At 38.9% G+C, this 18,653-nt stretch overlaps 1 protein-coding gene across 1 annotated transcript in view; it reads left to right on the forward strand.

Annotated features, from left to right (window-relative positions):
* Positions 1 to 1,523: 1,523 nt before the first annotated feature.
* Positions 1,524 to 18,653, forward strand: part of LOC106917956 (protocadherin-9-like) — a 97,501-nt gene continuing 80,371 nt past the window's right edge. The window contains exons 1-2 of the mRNA XM_088009508.1: positions 1,524 to 1,964; positions 6,129 to 6,227. The gene's annotated coding sequence lies outside the window, so the exon portion shown is untranslated. The remainder of the gene's footprint in view (positions 1,965 to 6,128; positions 6,228 to 18,653) is intronic.

Consider the following 18,653-nt stretch of genomic DNA (forward strand, 5'->3'; position numbering starts at 1 on the left):
TGTCTCATCTGTCCTGGTGATACCATAAGGCAACCATTAATAGTGTCACAGCGCATCAGACATACCACAGGCACATAATTGGATATGAGGACATAACTGAAAGCACCTGCTTGGAAATCAACAGGGCCTTCCCAGGGGGTAGACCCTTAGTAGATTCCAAAAGACATTTTCCGAGCCCATCCACTTTCCTGCTGGGTTTGGCCTCACCCACTGCTCTTTTCATTTCTCACCCAGGTCAGTTTAAGAAGGCTTGTTGTTTACTCTTTTTTTTTTTTTTTTTTTTTCCTGCAGTTGCTTTGTGAGTATGCAAATACTTTGGATCTCTGCATAATCACAAGCAGCAGGACCATCTGTTGTTGCCTTGTTGTCGTACCTTGTGTGTACTTTTTAATGGTGTTTTCTTGTGTCTGAGTGATGTATTGGTGTATTAACAATGTGATGATCATTTAACCTCAAAAAGTGCTATCAGGCGCCTGTGCAAAAGTCCTGAACATATGCTCAGTGAAATCTTCTGACAAAGACGGATTTATAATCCCTGTGGAGAGATAGAAATATGGGCAAAAGCATGGGATTTATAATCAGGATAGCAAAATGGTCAAGGAGAGGAAACTAGTGCTTGGGCAAAACACCAACCTCCATGATAATCACGCATTGGTGCATCTTAATAAATTAAAAATATCCCAGAAAGTGGATTTATTTAGGTAATTCAGTAAAAAAAAAAAGTGAAACTCATGGATTACAAAAATGCATTTGCAAGAAGTGACATATTTGAAGCATTTATTTCTGTTAATTGTGATATTTCTTGATTGAAGCTAATGAAAACCCACAATTATTCTTCTCATAAATGTAGAATATTACAAAACGCCAATTAAAAAAGCCCCTTTGAATACAAAAAAAAAAAAAAAACAAACAAAAAAAGTATTTTATGGCCTGGTTACTTAAGCAGGTCATAAAATGGAGTTTATATGTCATGTAAATTAAGTTTGGATTATAAAAGAGGCTGGCAATTCAGTGCTGTACCCAACATTGGAAAGTTTAGTGAAAGGTAAAACTCTGATAGAAAAAGGTGCACATACAACAGCAGCCTTCAAAAAAATGAAGGCTGCAAACACATGAAATCCAAACACATGACTGTTTGTTTGATTCAAAAATTATCCCCGTCCGACACACTTTATGATGTATTGTCAAGAGTGTGACGAGGTATCAGACCCAACAGAAGAGCTGAGTTCTGTTGTTCTTGTAAACTAGGGTTCCTTGATGCCTCAGCTGTGCAACAAGCTGAATACCTTCATGCCAACTACAGTATCTCCTGCAAAAACAACCACAACCCATCAAAGATTGAGAGCATGTACTACACAATACTTGCATACGTGCAAGTTACTACTACAATATTACTATTAAAATAACATGCAAATTGCAGTAGTCATGCAAATGACCATTTTCTGAAAAAACTGGAATTTGCTTTTACATTAGCTGAAAGTCAGAGGTAACAAAATTAACAGAACAGAGCATTACGTGTACGAATTTAAGTTTTTGAATTGAATTACTGATTTAATTAACTTTTCGTAGACATTATAAATTTGAAAACCTGCATGTCACTCATTTGTGAGACGCTGTGGATGAAAACTGTCTGCGAAATGCTACATGAATCGCCTCACTCCCTACTAAGTGAGGCACAGAGAGATGGGGCTCCTGAAACATTTAAAATGTGACGATCAACAAAAGCTGCTGCTTCTGGATTAGTGGGTGGCAGAGAGTGGAAGTGGAGAGCCACTTAACCCCCATGAAAAAATATAACAAAAACGCTAAACAGCAAGCACCAGGACATAAGCTGCAACTTCTGTCACTAAAGATTTGCCTGGAGATGCACTCTACACGTCCCTGATAATGTGTTTTTCTTGTAGAACCCCGGCCAGACGCCAGAGAAGTCTTTCAACTCTCCACCACCCATTTGTCCTCATAAGGTAAGCTCCTGCTTCATATAAGTCAAGGGATAAAACATAATTCTGTAAAATAATGGCAGATATTTTAGGATGTTCTTAAGTTACAATTGATATCTCTATTTTGTTTTTCTTTTTTTTTTTCTGGAAAGGCTACTCTTTAGTTTTTGCCGACCTTGTGTTTTTTTTTTGTTTTTTTTTTCACAAGTCTGATCAAAGCCTCAATGAGTGTATTACTATTTTTGAAATTATGTATAAATTCTAACTTTTTACTAGAGATTCTAGCAGAAGCTGCTTTTATTTCAAACCAACAATTTCATTTTTGGCTCTTCCTTTGAGCATTCTGTTAATCATTCAAGACCTATTTAACATGAGGCGAGAAGGGCAGAATTATTCAATGCTAATTAGTAGTTATCAGGCACAGTCAAAGTCATTATTTCCCTCTGATAGTCTCAAGTCATCTCAGTGCAGTAAAGTTACTCTCCCTTTCAACCTTTCCTCTCGGTGCGTGCTTCTTGCAAATGTGATAGGGTGCTATACAGTGAAGTTCGCACAATTTTACCTCACTTAGCACCAAACACATCAAAAATGCCTACGTCCTTTTCTGGATGAATGGCTGTTATGGTGGAGAGTGGCTCATTGCGAAAGTGGACCTTGGTAAAAGGAGTCCAGTGGATGGAGGCTGTCTGACAGCCTGTCATCAACTGTTCAAAGCCTAGCACTGCTCTACATCCCTAATGCACAACCAGCTGTCTAAAATGACTCTCGGTGCATTCATATCCAAAGATAGTTGTTAGACAGTAAATAATAACAAACCAATGTGTTTCTCCTCCCATTCCGTTGATGAGAAATCTAATGGAAAGCAATTTACTTTGTCGTTTGTATGCCAGTGCCAAAATAACACGTCTGGTCCTCAACCCCATGGCCTGAACTTTGAACGTGGTTCCCTCTCAATTTGCCAGATTCTTTCATCGTGTCAAATGTCTGATATGCGTTAGGTGTCCGAAGCAGTAAAAAATACTTCTAATCACGCGTTGAGTTGTTTTTGCCCAAGTGTGTTTTACTTTTTTTTCTAATTTTTTTTTTTTTTTTTTTGCCTGTTCTTGTTTTAGTAAAAGCTAAACAGATGAAGAAAAGGACATTATGGCCCTCCAAAAACTGCTGCGTAATAGACAGTAGTTTGGGTTTTTGCTATTTTACTCCTGGATCAAATATGGACAGATCCAGGCCTCAGTTGATGTAACACTGAAGGTTCAGGTTACTGGTTTGGTTTTTAACCAGAAGATGGGTCAAAGCGACAAAAGTTTAACAATGAGGCTAACAAAAATGTCTTGAAAAGAAAAGCCAGTAATAAAGACAGTTTTCAAAACAAAAGTTTTACTCAACATATAAGAAGAGTCATGGTGGGACTCAAACGTTTTTAACCTAACACAACAAGTTGGACTTGACAATAGAGAACCAACTTAAGTCAATATTTTGAGTCAGTCTTTATGTTAAAGTGTTAAAACTGACTGGTGTCTGATCCAATAGCATTAGCCCAGCATCTGGGGAAAAGAAACAACCCAGCACTTTTCACTAATTTGTGACTTTTAAAGACATGATTTATTACAGAAATAACTACTTTCCACAAAAACACCGCCATATAACTGTTTCCTTGTTATGGCACGTAACTGGAAACACCCTTTTTTTTTATAATTTAGAAATAAATTGTAAAATACTCACATTGGTAAATGTTTTTTTTTTTTTTTTTTTAACCAATGTGTTTTTCTCTGTACTACAAATTGATAACTAGCATAATCCAATATAAGTCGGCATTGAAACAAGTTTTTGTGCAGGAAATACAGCCTTACTTTGGATGCCTGTACAATGTCTGCCTGCTATATTTCTATCTGATTATATCCTGACTGGACTTCTTCTCTTTCTGTCTTCAAATAGTTGACCGGGGCTGATGTAACAGGGGAACACCGTGGGTTTGCGGATGGTGTTATTCACGTTTTAGCTGTTAGCAGTGGAACATAATCTCCCTCTAGTCAGCTCACATTAGTCTCCATGATCCGCACCAGCCCAATATGTGCAGTGAATGCAATGGGGCCAGCTGGGGTAATTTAGTATGTCAGTCAGCTCAGGAGGCTGGTAAAATGAGTAAATGGCTGAATACGATTTATATGTAAAGAGTATTCTGATTATTATGGTTCTCAGAATGGAATACATTCTCTCTTTTGAAACTTTTTTCTTTTCCTTCTACATTGTGTGAATCCCCCAGATAGACATTGAAGTGAACAGAAGCCTTTAAAACTGACTGCTCTATGATTATATTAAGAGTGTGAGAGGGAGCGAGGAAAAAGGAGGAGGGAGGAGATCTGATGCCCAAGCACTAAGTATATATAATTGCTTCTTGACACACTGGCCAAATTCTGCAGTGCCAGGATCTGAACGAAGATGATTAACGGCTGTCCTGGTGGGTGGGCACTACAGGTCGTTCAGGGCCTTTGGTTTCCATAGTGATACTAGTCTAAAGGCCATATATTGCATAGTGAACATCCCCATGGTCCACATATTATCAAACTACAATTATAACTTGCATCAAGAGCATTGACAGGGCAATGCACAATTCTTCTATTTATCTGCCGAGCATTCATTCCACTTTTTTTTTCCTCTCAATTGTTCACCTCTGCTTTTCTTAAACGGTCCTCCCTTGCCAGTGAGAAGATAAAAAGTGAGAAATCTTGCATTATGTGAATAATTGATGTGTGGGTTCACCTCACACCGTCATTACAGTGCAGCATTCAGTGTAAGAGGTGAAGGTAAGATCATATTTCTGACACAGAGCTTGAGGCACTAGAAACTGTGTTGGTTTTTCACAAGGTATTATGCAGTATGCATTACAGGTTCACATCACTGCATGACAGGGAACGGAATGAAATATAATCACTGATGCAAGCATAGAGACACGCCATCGCATCTGTAGAGTCGTAATTGTGATCTGTTCGTTTCTTTGTCAAAGTTGAACGATTTTAACTGGAACTATTTGAGATGGCCTGATGCATTGACACCCATGCACCAGCCAATTTATTAGGTACACCTGTTTAATTTCTTGTCAACACAAACTGCAAATTGATTTGATCACATGGCATTATCAAGGAATCTAAACGTAGTGACAACATTGCTACACCAATGTAGAAGAAAGGGCATTAGAGTGACTTTGAGTCTACTAGGGCTGTTTGTGGGGTACAGGCCAGTCAGAGCATTTCAGAAACAGCTACTCTGTGGAGATTTTTACTTGCAGAAAACTGTTATAAATGAAAATATCCATTGGATAGCCATTGTATGGACCAAAATGCCTTGTTAAGGACCAAGGAAAATAGGGAGAAGAGAATGACTAGACAACATTAATTTGGATAAGGTTTACCAAACACCATATTTAAATTCACAACAGGATGTCGCTGCCGGGATGCGCATGAACTTCAGAGAACATGTTGGGTGCCACCCTGGTCAGCTAAAACAGCAAAGTGAGGCTACAGCTTAGACATACTAACCAAAATTGTATTAATAATTAATAATTTGGAAAGTGTTCACTCATCTCATAAGTCTCAATTTTAGGTCTAATCTGGTGTCACCTGCTAAAAAACACTTTTTGCTTCGTACAGTCTGGGTTCTCTGGGCTGTGGAGACCTGATTGCTTCCTGGAGGCGCGGACTGTGTTGGGGTTTTAAATTTTACCCAATTGCTAACATTTGCCAGTGACGTATGGAATGCGGCAGTTCAATGCTAAGGAGCTTACCGGTAATTTCCTGCACTGTAAACAACCATCCTCCACTGTGAAAATTGCGAAACTGCACAGGAATGCAATAGCCAGACTAAATCAGATGTAAAGAGCATACAAAAGATGGATCCATCTTTTGTATGCCTTAGCTCTTCATGCCTTGCATGAAGAGCTAAGGTGCTGTAATCATGTGTGGGATGGATATTTTTTGAGCCCCTTAGTAGCATGGGCATTTTTTAAATGCCACAGCCTACTTTAGTATTACTGCTGACCATGTCCATCCCATTAAGACCACAATATCCCTTTTTTTTATATATAACTGCTACTCCTAGCAAGTCTATCCATTGTGTCACAAAGATCAGATTATTTCAAACTGGTTTCTTGAATATGACAATGTGTTCACTCTACTCCCATTGTGTCCACAGTTGCCAGATCTAAATCCAGTAGAGCACCTCTGGGATGTGGTGGAACGGGAGATTTGCATCAGGGATGTACAGTCAAGAAATCTGCCTCAACTGTGTGATGTAAGCAACTGCTGTCATGTAAATAAGGAGAAAAATCTCAGAGGAATGTTTCCGAGACATTGTTGAATCTTTACCATTGCAGTTCTGGAGGCAAAATGGACTCTAACTCAGTACTGGCAAGGTGCATCTAATAAAATAATAGAGCTTCTATGGTCCATTCATAAACATGCACATGTCTGTAAACATAAAAAAGATAACACATGCAGAGAGGGTTTTGGTAGAGTTCATTCACCCCTGACAAAATGAGCTTGCACCGCAACTTGTTCCTGCCAATTCTGAAATAACTTAAATCTTGCATCTCATTTTGTTACTAGAAGAGAGTGCCTTGTAAAGTGAAGTGAGGAAGACCCTTTCCAAACACCCTAGTACTTGAAAGCACTTTGCCCTGGTGGTCTTGGATAAAATGCCTACCAACTGCCATGAGTAGAGTCATTCTGCAACTAAAAAAGGCAACAGAACTTGCACATCTTGGTGAATAATTATGCATGATAAAAGTGAATCTGTCAAGCTTCAGAACTAGATGATCAATATGTAGCAATTTAGCTGAGGTTTAAGCATCACGACTGTTGGTAGTTACTGAGGCATCTTTCTGTAGACCAGCATTCATGCGCTTATACATTAAAGTGCACTGACACACACATATTCAATCAATCCCCCTCTCTGACATACAAGTACACATAGACACAAGCACAAAAGTCAGCTGAGGTAAATGTGATCTCAAAAGACAAGCAGCAACAACCCACGGCTCCGTCGCAATGCCTGGGGTTGCATTGGTGGCTATCGTCAAGCAAATAATGCTTTGTGACTGAAAAAAAAAAGCCAATCCAAAGGTCATTTGTGACCTCTGGGACCAGTACTGTGCAGCATCTGTCACTAGCAAACAGCACATGTCTGTGTCAAATGGCAAAAGGTATGCAGTGCAGTCATCCTGCCATGTAATAAAGGCAGTGGGGCCTATATATATCTAGCGTCCCTGTCACAACCACATTAACAATCCTCTGCACTACGCTGGCTTATCGGCAGAACATTCAACATGTCGCGCTGTACACATGACTGGATTGGTAGGTTGGAGCTCGTAATGGCATGGCCTGCACTATGCAAACACTTCGAATTGTACACACATCTTTAAGGTCTCACTTGAAATGTTATAAGGATAAATATGACCCAATTCATTTTTTTTTTATATTCAGTCTATTCCAAATGAGCTTCAAAAAAGTTGTGAATGGGTTGCCGTTACACGGCATTTCCTTCATCTTATCAGCACCAAACTACTCTGCAGTGTTGATGCCACTTTCACCCACTCAAACACAGAAGGGCAAGAGAGCTGCCATTAAAGATGGAGGTATGCTGTTGGGAACAACTTCAGGTTAAGTGTCTTTCCCACAGATGGCACTGGACTGAAAAGGGATCCCTGTGATTTGCTGACAGCCTACTCCTTTTCCTTTGACCAGTGCTAATGATTAAATTATATGATTATCATCTGTGAATACTTGTCTGCTGTCAAATGACAGAAAACCTTAAAATTGTTGAAGAATATTCACAGATTTTAACACTCTTTTGCAGGACATATATTTTTTTCGGGAAGACTCACCATTTACACAACAATGGCTAATAGCATCAGAGGCTTAGGGGAAATTGATGTAAGATAACGCGTAATACATATTTCCCTCTAAGCCAATTTGCAATGCCCATATATCTGCATCAGACTACACATCTGTGTGGAACAAATCAATAATATTCCATTTCTAATCAAATTCCTCTTTTTGAATGGTGAAATCTGATCTACATGGACACACTTGCAAATCAGATACCCCAACGGCTGCATTAGAAATAGATACAGAGACTTTTCTGGTTTTATTTGAATTTATTCTATGGTTAAACTGTGAAGAAAATGCATACTTATTTATTACCTTAGATTTCTCATGAAGTGTAATTGAGGAAGAATTGTACATTACATGTTCAAGGTGTGGGGCCTTCCAAATATCTTTTGGGAGGGGGGCAAATGGAGTTACAACATAAAGAAAAATAAATTGGAAATGGTAAATGCCAAGATTTAGTGAACTTCAGCAAACTTGTGCCAAATACAAAATAGACAGATTTTTGGTACCTGAAGCTATAGTGAAGGCCAAGTGAAACATTAAAGAAAATAAAATTGACCTTTCTTGTTAAAGTTGTGATTTTCGAGATGAAGATGCTCCACTGTCACCGTGTTGTCTGCAGAGCTTTAGGAGTTTTTTTTAATTTTATTTATATTTTTTTAAACAGGAGGGTAAATGAACTACAGTCACCGCAGTAGATAGTTCACGGCAAATGACAAGGTAACTAAATCATTGTATCATGTGGTGCTACACATATCTAAAGCATGTAAACCTCACAACATCAGTGAAACGTGTGAATGGAACATCAAGTGTAGCAAGATTAAGAAGGTTTACATCCATCCATCCATCCATCCATCCATCTTCTTCCGCTTATCCGGGATCGGGTCGCGGGGGCAGCAGCTTCAGAAGGGAGGCCCAGACTTCCCTCTCCCCAGCCACTTCTTCCAGCTCCTCCGGGGGAACCCCAAGGCGTTCCCAGGCCAGCTGAGAGACATAGTCCCTCCAGCGTGTCCTGGGTCTTCCTCGGGGCCTCCTCCCGGTGGGACGTGCCCGGAACACCTCACCAGGGAGGCGTCCAGGAGGCATCCTGACCAGATGCCCGAGCCACCTCAACTGGCTCCTCTCGACGTGGAGGAGCAGTGGCTCTACTCTGAGTCCCTCCCGGATGACCGAGCTTCTCACCCTATCTCTAAGGGAGAGCCCAGCCACCCTGCGGAGGAAACCCATTTCGGCCGCTTGTATCCGGGACCTCGTTCTTTCGGTCATGACCCAAAGCTCATGACCATAGATGAGGGTGGGAACGTAGATCGACCGGTAAATTGAGAGCTTCGCTTTTTGACTCAGCTCTCTCTTCACCACGACGGACCGGTACAGCGCCCGCTTCACAGCAGATGCTGCCCCAATCCGCCTGTCGATCTCCCGCTCCCTTCTTCCCTCATTCGTGAACAAGATCCCCAGATACTTAAACTCCTCCACTTGAGGCAGGACGACCCCCCTGACCTGGAGAAGGCACTCTACCCTTTTCCGGCTCAAGACCATGGCCTCGGATTTGGAGGCACTGAGCCTCATCCCAGCCGCTTCACACTCGGCCGCGAACCGCTCCAGTGAGAGCCGCAGATCACGTTCCGATGAAGCCAAAAGGACCACATCATCCGCAAAAAGCAGAGATGCGATCCTAAGGCCACCAAAACGGATCCCCTCAACACCTCGGCTGCGCCTAGAAATTCTGTCCATGAAGGTAATGAACAGAATCGGTGACAAAGGGCAGCCTTGGCGGAGTCCAACTCTCACCGGAAACGAGCCCGACTTACTGCCGGCAATGCGGACCAGACTCTGACACCGGTCGTACAGGGACCTGACAGCCCGTATCAAAGGGCCCGGTACCCCATACTCCCGGAGAACCCCCCACAAGGCCCCCCTGGGGACACGGTCGAACGCCTTCTCCAAGTCCACAAAACACATGTAGACCGGTTGGGCGAACTCCCATGCACCCTCCAGGACCCTGCTGAGGGTGTAGAGCTGGTCCAGTGTTCCACGACCAGGACGAAAACCACACTGCTCTTCCTGAATCCGAGGTTCGACTATCCGACGGATACTTAAACTCCTCCACTTGAGGCAGGACGACCCCCCTGACCTGGAGAAGGCACTCTACCCTTTTCCGGCTCAAGACCATGGCCTCGGATTTGGAGGCACTGAGCCTCATCCCAGCCGCTTCACACTCGGCCGCGAACCGCTCCAGTGAGAGCCGCAGATCACGTTCCGATGAAGCCAAAAGGACCACATCATCCGCAAAAAGCAGAGATGCGATCCTAAGGCCACCAAAACGGATCCCCTCAAGGTTTACAATGAGTTTTTTTTTTTTTTTTTTTTTTTTTTTTGTTGTTAGGGGAGTTAAGCACAGTTATCTATTTGCTCTCTGTAGGAGGGCAACCTTTCCCATACTTTAAAAATCTCTTTTACAGTAAATTTCTTTTACAAATCTCCTGCACTATAGACTCATTTCTCTCTTGCTGCCTATCCTTGAAATTCTCACACTTGCCACCACGTCTCGGCCCCACATCCTGCTAAACCAATCAGGGATTTGAAGTCTTCACTTCCAATCAATTACCACCCAAATCAGTGCAGAACCCTTTGATATAGAATCATTTGTCAAATCAGTGCAGATGGCTGAGGGCAGGTACCCCTGTGCCATAGGCCATATCCATGTGGAAATCAGTGCATAGCTTTGGCTCTCCTCACACTCCCCAACCTATTAAAGGGACGTCTTTGTGTGCTCCAGAATTACCGTCCAGCTGCCTGGATAGCTAATGTATAAGCATCTTAGCTTGTCCAGGAACTAATACCTGAATTAAATTCAGAATATTTTCAAGAAGGCCAAAATCAGATTTTTGTACAGATCCTGCTTAAATTGATGGCATAAAAGCTACCCAAGGTGCAATTTCAAAATATATGACTATCACTTTTGACATGTTAGGATGGAATATACCTTAGTGTTAAAGTCGGCACAATGAAGCAAAAAAATAGCCTGAAACATTTTCAGACATTGTGTGAAAAAAAACTGAACTTAAATGGACAACTTCACAACTCTTAAAATCAATACCAAAACTACCACTATGATACTGAGGAAAGAAGTTTATCAATACTAGTTAATACCGTTAATATGGGTGGATGATAGATCATGCAACCAAGATGAAACAATATAGGAAGGTGGCTTTAAGAAGTTAGATAGGATTTAAGCAATCTTTGGGGGAAAACTAAAAATATGTCATAAGCTCAGAATCCCCACAATCATAATCTTGTACAACGGTATCTTCTGTGCATTATTGATTTTGTTTCCACTAGCAACCATATATTATCGTCTTTAATAAACACACACATTTGTGTTTATTTAATGGATATATGTTTTAAAATAAAACACGAGTTGATGAAGAGGCAGGCATTATGAATGACGTAAGCTGAATGGTATACTTTTTAAATTTTTTTTTTTTTTTTAGAACACTTGTATCTGCTGTACTTGGTTAACAAGCAGATTCCAGCAAAACAATTATTGCTATTGCTCATAAGGTCGAAATTTCCCTGACAAGTTATATTTTACCACATGGAATATTTAACAGAAATTAGCCTACTGTGATCCTGAGATGTGAGTGACAGCTTAGTCCAGGACACTGCTAGCACTGAATATATTTGCTAGGACTGCAGTGATTATATCAACAAATTCACTGTCAAATATGCTGACAAAATACTAAATCCAGACACTATTTCTTCAAATAAGTAATTACACTGCCTGATATGCATACATCATTGGCACGCACAGTGTTTATACACAGGGAAATCAGTGTGCACACAAACCCTTAGATGCATATAATTATTTTTTGTGTGTGGTTTCAAGAGATAAAGTCTTCTAACACGGCATCATAGTTTTATATTTTGAGACTTGAGGGAGACAAGACAGACAGTTTTTCTGGTATTTGGACTCCGAGGACCAGTGTCCGCTCATTTCGTGGCTTGGATCAACAATCTTCTGCTCTTGGCAAATGCTGTGATCATCTCAAAACACTCACTAGTGTCTCCGGCCATCATTTTAGCTTTTTGCACAGTTAAAGGCATTTTTTTTTCTACCTCAGTTTACGATGTTGCCACTGCTATACTATCTGACAAGTTGGGTTTTTTTTTGTTCCAAGCTGAGCACGCATTTTGGGAGTGATGATGCACAAAAGCTGCTTTACTACCTAGAGAATAAACAATAAAATGGTATGTGACTAAATATCTGGTCGTTACATATGTTATATCGCTCTAAAGTGAAAACAAGAAAAAAATAAAAGTGGAAAATAATAAATAAAAAGCAAAAAGAGAAAGTAAACCTTATAAATACTATACATTTTTATATTTAATTTATTGTATCTGTCTTTTTCTCCCTGTTCATCTAGTTTTTGTAGCCAAGTCTACAAAGATAATGAGAACGGGGGAATGTATGAGTTTGTTTTTTATGTTGCTTGACACGTTAGCCATTAGCTTGGAGTAAAAAGACAGAGCTACACAACAGGCTGGAGTGGCGCCTTGTTACAGTGTGAACAGATCGCGCTCTAAATACGCGGGTTGTGCTGGGAGAGTTGCTGCTCTGCATGAACAAGCTGTGTGAATCCGGAGAACACATCTTGTGACCCGATCATTTCAACGTATTGATCGCTTGCAGATGTGCTGTCAAAAGTAACATTTTCCTTTAGCCTAATTAAATAATCTTATTACTGCCATTTTATACCATTCAAATTGTTCCATTTCTGCCTGGAAATGTAGCAAATTCACTTTAGTGTTCTTGCTCCTGACTTGTCCTGGCTTTTGTTATATCTAACCACAACAAAAGTGACAATCAAGAAGTTGGCGTTAAACCAGCACAGAACCGTAAGTGCAATGCTTTGTATGACACTTTTGTCATTTTGCATTGTTGGCCTGTTGTTTTGCTGCTGAATTAGTTCTGGAGGATTATTATTTTAAGAAAAAAAAAAAAAGACTTTGCTCTTTTGAGAGCAACCCTTTGTTTCACAACTGTTTGTAAAAGTAGTATGCATGAGACTATTGAGAAAGCTGCACAGTTTTCAGTTTAGCACAGATCCAAACTAACGAAGCTTTATGCTTGTTATAGAAACAGCCAAAACGCTTCGAGGTAAACCCTAGTCGCACATTGTAATCATTACGTGCTTCAGTCATGTTTTGCTTTTAATCCTATTTCACATAAACTATTTATTTAGGCAAAATGTATTTTAATAGCCGACTCATTTTGTCTTGGAATTATGCAGTGTTAACAGGCTGGTGGAAGGAGAGTCAGTTCAGCCATGATAGGATTTTGTCTCGTAATCCTATTTCTTTTGCATGACAGTTTGTTTGACTGCCAGGTTGTGATGATGGTGATTCTTAACTTGAAAATCTAAAGTACACTCCGTGGGTTTTATGACTGTTATGCATAGAGTTGCATAGCTAGAGGTCAGCTGCACAGCAAGATCTTTTAGTAAGTTTACTTCTGGCATTAATATTAATATTAGGTAATGTTAACATTAAATTATGAGAAGGTCAAGAGATCCTGATGTTAGATTCTCAAAAGAATCTACTTTAGCAATCATGTTTCTGGTTCAGCTAAACTCTACTCGTGGACTTTTAATCTTCCTCTGTGTGCATGCAGTTTTTCACTATAATTTACTTTAGTAGAAAAAAACCTGCAGGATACAAAGATATTTGGTGCTTTTACCATGGTTACAACATTTTTTCACAATTGTTTCTTGTGGGGGAAAAAAAGTAATGGGCAACTGCATACAGAATAATTGCAGAACTGACTGGCCACTGACATTTTTTCAAGTAGATTCGATCATTTTACCAACCTTTTCGAATGTTAAATGATAAGTTTAAAGAAAAGGGTTGATGTATGTTGGTTTTATCTCCTTGCCTCTCCTCACATCTGCAGAATTCACTAAGAACTTGACTTGTTTATTTAATAGGTCATATCAAAGACCGTCTGTGCACAGTTCTGTCTGTTACCTTTGGTAAGCATTCTGTCTCTGTCTGGACTGACACAGTGTGCATTTAAATGAAGTGATGAGTGGGTTAATTTTCCCTTATTGGACAGGGACAGGGCTTTAAATTGAAATCGATCCTCGGAACCACAGATTTTGTGTTTTTTTTTTTTTTTACTACTGCATCAGTGGAAAATCTAGGCAAAGCAAAACAAAACAATTTTTTCCTCTCTAGTCAACCTGAAGGTGTGGTTAGGAAATATTTTGATATTGGTTTATGTGTGTGATGCTATGATGTGGTCATTTCAAAATTACTGTAAGAACCATTAAGAAAGTATCACTGTTCATTTGAAATAATAAAAGTTCCATAAACAATATAAAAATTGAGCAATGTGAAAAAAAAAAATCAGTTCTTTTTCTGTTGCTCGTTTTGTTTTCTTCAGCTGTAACAGTGATTGCATCTAACAGGAGGACTAATCAGTCATTTTTTTTCTCAGTATGTGTGTAGTAGAATATGAATGAGTAACAAATCCAACAAGTATTATGCCGGATGTCAGTCGCTTTTTCTTTCAAACTCCACTGGAGAGTGGCGATATGTTTGTTCTGTGTTCTCCAGCTCTCCTTCCAGAGTCAAAATAACTTTAATACGCTCCAGATCTGCGCAAAATAGGCCATATATGAAAATGTGTAAGGTATAATAAGATATGTTATTGCATAATAGCTGTTTAATGCTAGACCATAATGAGCAGAAATTCTAAATCTTACATTATAAGCATAGAACATTCTTATGTTGTTTTTTTTTTTGACATTGTATAATTTTCTTTGCTTCAGAAATGCAACCCTCAAAATTTCCACTTTAATCACTTTCTTCCTAGATTTATTTAAATGTTTATTGGTATCAGATTTGATTTATTTTTAAGAATTTTAATTGAAAACAATGGTTAAAAAATAATTTAAGATACATATGATACAACTGATATATATGATCCACAGTTCAGAAGAAAGGAAAAAAAAAAGACTTTGGTTTGGCCTCATTCTGTTTTTGCTTTTGTTATGCTTGGCCAATAATGACGAATACACTAAAAGAACAGCATTCTGATACGCTTCTGTGTGCATGTGATTAGTTTCTTTCTCTTTCATAATAGGTGTGCAGTTTGTACAGACATTAGTATTTTAATCTTTTTTTTTTTAAATTTTAATAAATGCAGTATGAAGAAAAATCCATAGACAAATGGATACAAAAGAATAAATAACCAATAAGAAAAATGTAAAAATCAAACATTGTAAATAAGTAGCTTTAGAGTGTAAAATGTTTGAGTTATGAATGTAGCATTGATCATAAAAAACTAAAGATCCGTAGACGTGGTCTTGGAAGAAACTTTCTTGTAATGATTTTATTTATGAGCAAAGTTTTGTTCAATGCCTTCACGTTTCAATTATGTATCCTAGCTCTTATTTAATTCCCCCCTCCTCCCATTATAAATCAGTGCAGCGCTGTGTGCTGACACAGATGCCCCTCTTAGTTGTTTGTGCAAAAAATAAAAGTCTCTGTTGTTTTCGATGCACATTCTTTTGGAATATGTTCTCATATCAAAACCGATGACTGTCTCTCTGACCCAAATTAAGAATGAATACCATTACTCAACACAGACCTGCAGACAAACCTGTTTAAAGCAGTACTGCTTTAGGCAATCAATGTATTTGCCTTTGCATAATTATTTGGAAGCCAATTCCACAAATAGAAAAGTGTACATGTTCATTGGTTTCACAATACACAACACTTGTTGGTAATAATCAATTTACACTTTCATCCCATAAACATTTCATTTCATGTATTTGTTGAGAAAATCCCAAAACATGTAAGTTTCATTCAAATCACTGAGATTTGAGACGGTACGAACAAGAGCCACCTCTTTCTTTTTATTTGCCTGCAAAACACAAAGAATATTGGTTAAATTCATTCCAGATCTTTGAAATACCTTTCCGCAAGGGGGGGAGGGGTGAAGGGGGGGGGGGGATTGAAATGATGACAGGAAATTTGAATTTTGAAATGATTATAACCATGTAAGCTCTCAAGGCAAGAACAAGTTGCATTGCTCAGGATATTTTTCTCGCCCTCTGCTTTTGCATATTTCACACAGGCAAAGTCTTTAGAGATGCAAGTCATACTGAGAGAATTTGACTGTGCATGCTAAAAAGGCATAAATACAAGAGGGAAAAAAAAACATAACCAACAGATGACCTTATTATGCTCAGTATGTACCATGCAGTTTCGGTATTGCCTCTATTTGTCATTATTACCACCTGCTATAACTGTGAGTGGGAGGAATATCAATTTGACAAAGACGGCCTCTGACTAAATGTTAAGGAGGCCCCCTGTCACGTGAGACGCATCCCTACTGTTCTGAGTGGGTAGATATAGCTGTGTTTTACTACTTATGGATATTCAATGGGAGAGCACAAAGCGGGTATTGCTGTAATAAGGCATTTACCAATGCAGAACAGTGCTGTGCACTGTGAGAACATATGTTAATGTGTTTGACTGCGGCCAGAGAAACAGCAAGATATTTGGGCAAAAGAAGAACACATGGGACAGACATCCCGCAGCATACATTTGCCTTGCACCAAAATATTTCTGGTGCACAGCGGTGGAAGAGGGGCTAAAATAACTCTGCCACTGAGGAGGACTTTGTTCTAATGATGAATCTCAATTTAGTAGGACAGGCCTACTTCGAAACGGACAGAAAAACTCAACACGTTTAATGTCGGTGTGTGATTCAAGTGGGAGTACGTCTTCCTGTGTTCAGACTATTTCTCATTTACCTCATTAGAAGTCGCCATTGTAAGAGAAGAAGAAGTAAGATGCGTTTTGAAATATTTTATTAGATATTAAGTAAGCTTAGATCAAAATGAATTTTCACAGACACAGATGATAAAATGTTTTGAGGAGTTAAAAATCTACTTTTGTACTGCTGGAACAGTGGAAGCTTGTGTGGGTTTGTGGTATTTTTAATCTACATAAATCTTGTTCTTTGTTTGCTTTGTTTTAAATATATATTTTAGGAACGCTGAATGTTACTGTGGATACAGTTTAGTGATAGAAATAATGAAATATATTATTTTAAAGTATTCCTGAAACTAAGTGCATATTTTGAATACTTATATTCACAATCCATCTGTCATATATTTTAATGTAAAAGCAGCAGCTCTTTGTTTAAACAGATGTTTAAATGTTAAACAGATAACCATGTTGTTGTTGCAGTTTATTACTGTATTGCAGAAAACCATTATGCTGCCATTTTTTACTCCTATGACAATGCAGTCTTTGGCAAACTAAAGCGAATGCATTTGTGTCACAACCAGTCTCGCTGTTTAACATAAAAATCTTCTATTTTGGTTAGAAATACTGAAAAGATTGAAAAGTGGTGCACAGTGTTTAAAGCATTCGAGAATGGACAGACATCTATAGAAAGTATATGAATTTTAAAATGTTTTGTTAAAGCCTAAACTTTATCCCATCAACAAAATGTAAGTTCTGTGTACAATGATATACTGAGACAAAATAAACCCACATACTATGTTCTTCATGCAATCTACATGTACAATCAAGTATTGCAAATATTTATTAACTGTGAATTTAATCTTGTAATTTAGAAAAAAATGTCAGTTTAGTGCAGGAATTCATTAAACATGCAAATAAGGGTAATCCTAAATAAAACCTGTCAGCTTTGCATTCAAGAGCAGACTGTTATATTCAGCCATTATTAAACTATTATCACTTCATGTTGTTGTGTCCTCATTGGAATTTATAATGGGGCCACAGACATTTGGATTGTTAATTTTTCAGAGGCTTTGTGAAATCTTTATGCCTGTGGTAACATGTGAAAAATGACAGTGAATACATTTTGAGACCCAGATGACTTCCACTGAATAACATTACAGCTAACATCTGTGTGTTTAAATTGAAGACAGAAGCAACTCCCTCTCTGCAGGAGATCAGTCCCTTGGATGTTTCAGGAGTCATTAATCAGTATCATCATTGTGCTTTTTGTTTGTCACTGACTGACGGTGAGACAGACTCTTAGCTTCAAACACGAGCTTTGCGATTCAGTGTGTCACTGCACATCACAATCTATGGACAATACCTCTGTCAGTCTGTATGAAGAACACTGTCAGATATTTCAGTGGGAGACAGATCAAACAGATGAACAATTCACAGTGCTGCTGAATCTTGATAATGACGTTTTGACACATCAAGTGGGCTACCCATCCTCTTTTCCATATTTCCTCCTTGATAGTACACTTAGTGATCACTTTGTTCTGTGCACCTCCCTGTTTAATGCAGCTTTCTCCGCAGACACTGAGTCAAGCTGCTGTGACTCACTGTGTACGCAGCCAGGACAAGTAGGGGTTGAGCAGTTCAAAAATTTCTGGTTAACTGAGCATGTAGTTCGACACCGTTGAAAAAGGTATTCATCTTTATTCCACTTACATAATGGCTTCATTTTCATTTATAACCAGATGTAAAACATTATCGGCAATGACAACACTTGCTTTGATGTTCAGCTTGTGCAAAACTGTTGAAACTCCTAATACGTATATACAGGGACAACATTTTGATTTGTGACATGTTAGTGTTTTTTTGTTTTTTAAATTATTATTACTTTTATTCAATTCGTAATTCAAATACTGGACAAAGATTTTGCTTTCATCCACGTTAATGTTTCATGTCGTAACAAATTTACCACAAACATTTACCCACAACAACTTCCGTCTCTGCCAGAGGAAGGAAATGGCTCATGATTCAACTAAGCTGATTCAGTTTA

Source organism: Poecilia mexicana, unplaced genomic scaffold (genome assembly GCF_051168715.1).
Source record: "Poecilia mexicana isolate PSO_F unplaced genomic scaffold, ASM5116871v1 scaffold_10, whole genome shotgun sequence".
Classification (NCBI taxonomy): Eukaryota; Metazoa; Chordata; class Actinopteri; order Cyprinodontiformes; family Poeciliidae; genus Poecilia; species Poecilia mexicana.